General features: G+C 44.6%; 1 non-coding gene across 1 annotated transcript; it reads left to right on the forward strand.

The window, feature by feature from the left end:
* Positions 1-551: 551 nt before the first annotated feature.
* On the forward strand, positions 552-671 carry LOC131931716 (5S ribosomal RNA). The gene has a single exon (XR_009384327.1). It is a non-coding gene; the product is annotated as a 5S ribosomal RNA (ribosomal RNA).
* Positions 672-5,552: the final 4,881 nt, after the last annotated feature.

A 5,552-nucleotide genomic window follows, 5' to 3' on the forward strand; every position in this document is an offset into this window, starting at 1 on the left:
AAAAAGCATTGAACTATTTCTCAAACATTAAATTAGTAGACTTGTAGGCGGCTAGATCTAGATCTATGTGATGAGTTGGATTAAAATTGAATGAATTCGTGCAGAATGTTTCGGAAGGAGTGAGTGAGCGGGAGACCCAAAAAAAGTTAAAGTATCGCCTTTCCGATAGATCATTTCACATGAAAGCGATAGTTAAAGGACAGGTCGGATGCAGGGGGCACCTGGTTTTCTGATTTTAGTCAAGGAAAATGGGGAAAATGTATTTATTTTTGTATTTTACAACGCGCGATGCTCGAAAATTAGTAGCTCAGGGAAGTCTACCGGTGGTTACCGCCTCAGGTTAAAAATAGCGACCAATGGCTGTAGAGGGAAAAAAAGGCACATAGTATTCGATATTAAAACAATGTTTCGCTTTTGTGGAGATTTAGGGCGTTTTTTATTATTGAAATAATATGAGGAAAGCAGTGAAATCATTATTGTAGCCAGAAAAGGACGAATAACTGCTGATTTCGTTTGAGTATATTTATAAGCCCCAATTTTCTCACACAGATGTCTACGGCCATACCACGTTGAAAATACCGGTTCTCGTCCGATCACCGCAGTCAAGCAACGTCGGGCGGTGGTTAGTACTTAGATGGGTGACCGCTTGGGAACACCACGTGTTGTAGACTTTTTTTTCATCTTTTGTCTTTTATTTTTTGCCCCACTGGACACCTATTCTTACCACCTGCACTCTTTCCTAAGTTCACCACATACCTGTGAACACTTTTGTAATATCGAAATATTTTTTGTTTGTTTCTTTTGTGCCTTCACGGTAGGCTACCTCGATCCTACCCACCCATGGAAACAAACCCCTTAAAAACCAACAAAGGAAAGAGATGACCACTCTGCCCAAATTAAATAAATAAACTAAGTAGGCTACAACCTAATAATTAGAAGTAACTCAGTAAGTTAAATAAGGGGTAGGTATGGAAAACATTCGTGTAGGGGTTACAACCACTCGAGCTAATTCGGAAACGTATGGGTGGCCCTAATAAGGGCCGGATGGGTAGAACAAATGGGTGGTCCTGGGTTGAGTTTAACCGCCGAAGCCGTACAGGGTGCGACCTTGACGTTTCAGAGCATAGACGACATCCATAGCAGTGACGGTCTTCCTCTTGGCGTGCTCAGTGTAGGTGACGGCATCACGGATGACATTTTCAAGGAACACCTTGAGGACACCTCTGGTTTCTTCGTAGATCAGACCAGAGATACGTTTGACACCACCTCTGCGAGCAAGACGACGGATGGCTGGCTTGGTGATACCTTGGATGTTATCACGCAACACCTTCCTGTGACGCTTGGCGCCTCCTTTGCCGAGTCCCTTACCACCTTTGCCTCGGCCAGACATATTGAATTTTTCTTCTTTGTTGATGAAGGAGTGTTCGAAAAACGCCGTCTGCAGAGAAACTCGCTCCTTATATACGGTCCTGGGCTCGAGTTCGTTCAATATGGCGGACACCGCCCAACCAAAAGCGGTCGGCGAATGAGCCAGCCAATGAAAAAGCAGCTTGCCGTGTCGACTGGAATGTTGCTGGCTTGTCGGCTAACGGTGTCGTTTTCAAAGTCATTTTTTTCACCTATTCTGCTATGCGACCCTTGGATAAAAAATAAAGAGTTTCATTGCCCACACGTGTAGGCATAGAAAAGATCCACGTTTGTCATGTTAAAATATGATATTAGACGTTTATATTTTCACCGTTTTGTGCGAATAAAACTGAAATATTTCCCTACACCTAATTATGCGAGTACGAGCGAGCTCATTATGCGAGTACGAGAGAATCTCGAACGCTGATTGGTCGAGTACGAACGAAATAATATTCTCGTACTCCGCTCCGTACTCGCAGTGGTTTGTTTACATCGTGAAACGAATAGGTTAGTTAGGCTTCTAATAATTAAATAATCTATGGCGTGTAGTCGTTAAGAATAATTTCTGCTCTCCGATTAAGATCTAGATATCTAGCTCTAACCCTAAAGGGTTTTTCTTTTTTTTTTTTTATATATATATTTTAAAAAGCAATGGATAGGGTGGTGGGTGGGTGAAAGAAAAATATAAAATTTATTCTCTCCTTTCTTCACATTTGAGATAAATAAAACAATATCAACAGCATGCATACACGAATTCAAATAGCAATGTGATGTGTGAGTTGAATTAAAGAGATAAATGAATAGAACCTATTTCCCGCATCCCCCAGAATAATACTAATAGATGTAGTAGTAGTAGTAGTAGTAGAGTGGCAGACATGGGCAGGGGGTGTAGTGGGTGGGTGGGTGGAAACTCGTGAGGTGGGGGACCTTCACTGCTAATCTGAACGTTGTCAGGTGGTCCTAAAAAGGACCTTGGTTGAGGACAGGGGGGTGGTGGTTTGGGCTTAAAAGAAACCTCTTAAGCACGCTCACCACGGATACGTCTGGCTAGCTGGATGTCCTTGGGCATGATGGTGACACGCTTGGCGTGGATGGCGCACAGGTTGGTGTCTTCAAACAGACCGACGAGGTAAGCCTCGCTAGCCTCCTGCAGGGCCATGACAGCGGAGCTCTGGAAGCGAAGGTCAGTCTTGAAGTCCTGGGCGATTTCTCTGACCAGGCGCTGGAATGGCAGCTTGCGAATGAGCAGCTCAGTGCTCTTCTGGTAACGACGGATTTCTCTCAGGGCGACGGTTCCAGGCCTGTAACGATGGGGCTTCTTAACACCGCCGGTGGCTGGTGCTGACTTTCTGGCGGCTTTGGTGGCCAGCTGTTTACGTGGGGCTTTGCCTCCAGTAGATTTTCGGGCGGTTTGTTTGGTACGAGCCATCTTTTTTTTTTTGAATGATCTTAACTGACTGTTAAGGAAATGCGGCAGCTCAGCGCTGCTGGCCCTTTTATAACCGTCCGCCAAACCCTTAGCGCAACGAAGCTCTCCCATTGGACGAGTACGAGTTTAACGACGCTGATTGGCCAGTAGCAGCCACACAACGTTGAGACAGCGTCGACATAGCAGATTATTTTTAGACACGGTATCCAGCCGAGCGATCTATTAATAGCAGACAGGGCCGATAACACAAAATATTCTTCGTTCAAATGAAATCCTTGGTTGTGCCGCTTGTCAATGGAATCCGGTGTGTTTGCTTCTGTCGTCTTCAATGAATTATGAATGTGTGTGTGAGTGATTAGAAAAGAACCCAACATAGACTGCCTGAAACAATTTAGATCTAGACCTAGTCTATAGACCTAGGTAGATATTCTGACCCGATTCGACCGCCCGATCGGCGGTATTTACACAGTGTGTAAATAAATGAGGGGGAAGGATTAATAAAAACATATTTGGTTTTAAAAAGAAGAAGATATAAAATAAAAAGGGTAGACTAGCGGTAGGTTAAAGAATAGAATTTTAAAATAACGACCACCCTTATTTGTTGTAGACAGGGGTTAAACGGAGCACATTTAAAGAAAAATAGATTCTATTTTCATTTGTATCTATGAACGAATACCCCTAAAATATGTCCAGTTACTACTATTAATATGACCGCCCCCTCCCTGTTCTGCTCGTGTAAACCAGTGTAAGTATTATACATCTATAATAATGATCTCATACTGCTAGTGATTGACATGTTGATACGTTATTAATAAAGTTTGAAACAAGTAGGGTAGGGTAGGGTAGGGTAGGAAAACTCGATTTTTGTTCATTGACACACAACGAAAGCTAATTGGGTAAACTTTGGTTGTCCTGAAAAGGACAGTAGTAGGCTAGGTGGACAGTGGGCAGCAGGGTGACACTGTTTAGCTCTTGCCACCGGGTGTCTTCTGTGACTTCTTGGGCAGAAGCACGGCCTGGATGTTGGGGAGGACACCACCCTGGGCGATGGTGACACCCGACAAAAGTTTGTTCAACTCTTCGTCGTTACGGATGGCCAGCTGGAGGTGACGAGGAATGATTCTTGTCTTCTTGTTGTCTCTGGCAGCGTTGCCGGCCAACTCGAGCACTTCAGCGGCCAAATACTCGAGGACGGCGGCTAGGTAGACTGGGGCACCAGCACCGACACGCTCAGCATAGTTTCCTTTCCTCAACAGACGATGAATACGTCCGACTGGGAATTGAAGGCCTGCCCTGGAGGAGCGAGACTTGGACTTTCCCTTGACTTTACCGCCTTTACCACGTCCGGACATTGTGAGTTGGTTAGGAGCGAGAAGAAATACAGCGACTAACAGCGATACGGCTGCAGGCGATGAATGAAGACTTAACGGCGAGATCGGCCCTTTTATACGAAACGGCGAGGAAATCCGTTCGTCACCAAGCGAGCGTTCTGATTGGCTGCGCAGCGGCTTGGCGTTCGTACTCGTACTCGTACTCTCCAAATTTCCTCGCCGTTTCATATAAAAGGGCGGCCGGCGGTCGGTTCGCCTCATTTCTGTTCAAGCCATTGAAAAGAAAACAACATGCCACCTAAAGTTTCTTCCAAGGGAGCCAAGAAGGCCGGTAAGGCTAAAGCCGTACGCACCGGTGACAAGAAAAAGAAGAGGAGGAGAAAGGAAAGCTACAGCATCTACATTTACAAAGTCTTGAAGCAGGTGCACCCTGACACTGGCATTTCCTCCAAGGCCATGTCCATCATGAACTCCTTCGTCAACGACATCTTTGAGCGCATTTCAGCTGAAGCCAGCCGTCTTGCCCACTACAACAAGCGCAGCACCATCACCTCCAGGGAGATCCAGACCGCTGTCCGTCTCCTCCTGCCCGGTGAGCTGGCCAAACACGCCGTCAGTGAAGGCACCAAGGCTGTCACCAAGTACACCACCAGCAAATAAACACAACAGCAAACAACCACCTGGCTTGCTTGTTGTGGCTCTACTACTCGGCCCTTTTCAGGGCCTCCACCCATTCCCAATTAGCTCGGTTTGGTTTACATTGAACGAGTTTTCCCTCCCTCCCTCATCCACCCACCCACTCTGTGTAGCTGCCATGTTACAGTTTTTTTTTTTTGTTTAGTCATTCTTTTCTTTAATAAGTAGAGATAGATATACATACATACATAGGCCTACATAGTAATATGCCTATCCCAACAACTGCACACACTATTCTCTTAACACATTTCATGCTAATTCTATCCTTTAAACTAGACATAAAAAGGCCACATACTTATTACTGGGTGGCTCCTTTTTTTTAAAAACACTATTTCATTCTGCATCTCACACAGGGCATCAGCACACCTCTATGCATATCATTTATTGTGTGTTGTTTGGCATAGATCCAAGGGATGAATGGGATTTAATAGTTTTAATTCAGATTATAAGGCTGGCTGTTGTAATAGGAATTATTAGCCAACACTTTGATTCTTATCACCAGTGCTAACTGCCATTTTCATTACAATACATCCATTCTGGTGGGTTGGTTTTTTTCTGTCTTCATTATATATGTTGAACATAACTGTGTGAGTGTGGCTTTTGGTGTTTTTATTATTTTTGTTTTTCTTTCATTAAAGCTACCATGTCAGATTGCTAAGGCATGCATCTGCCACCATTTGTTCACTGAT

This window comes from Physella acuta, unplaced genomic scaffold, assembly GCF_028476545.2.
Source record: "Physella acuta isolate Inbredline_101_S28 unplaced genomic scaffold, ASM2847654v3 ptg002014l, whole genome shotgun sequence".
In the NCBI taxonomy this organism is placed as follows: Eukaryota; Metazoa; Mollusca; class Gastropoda; family Physidae; genus Physella; species Physella acuta.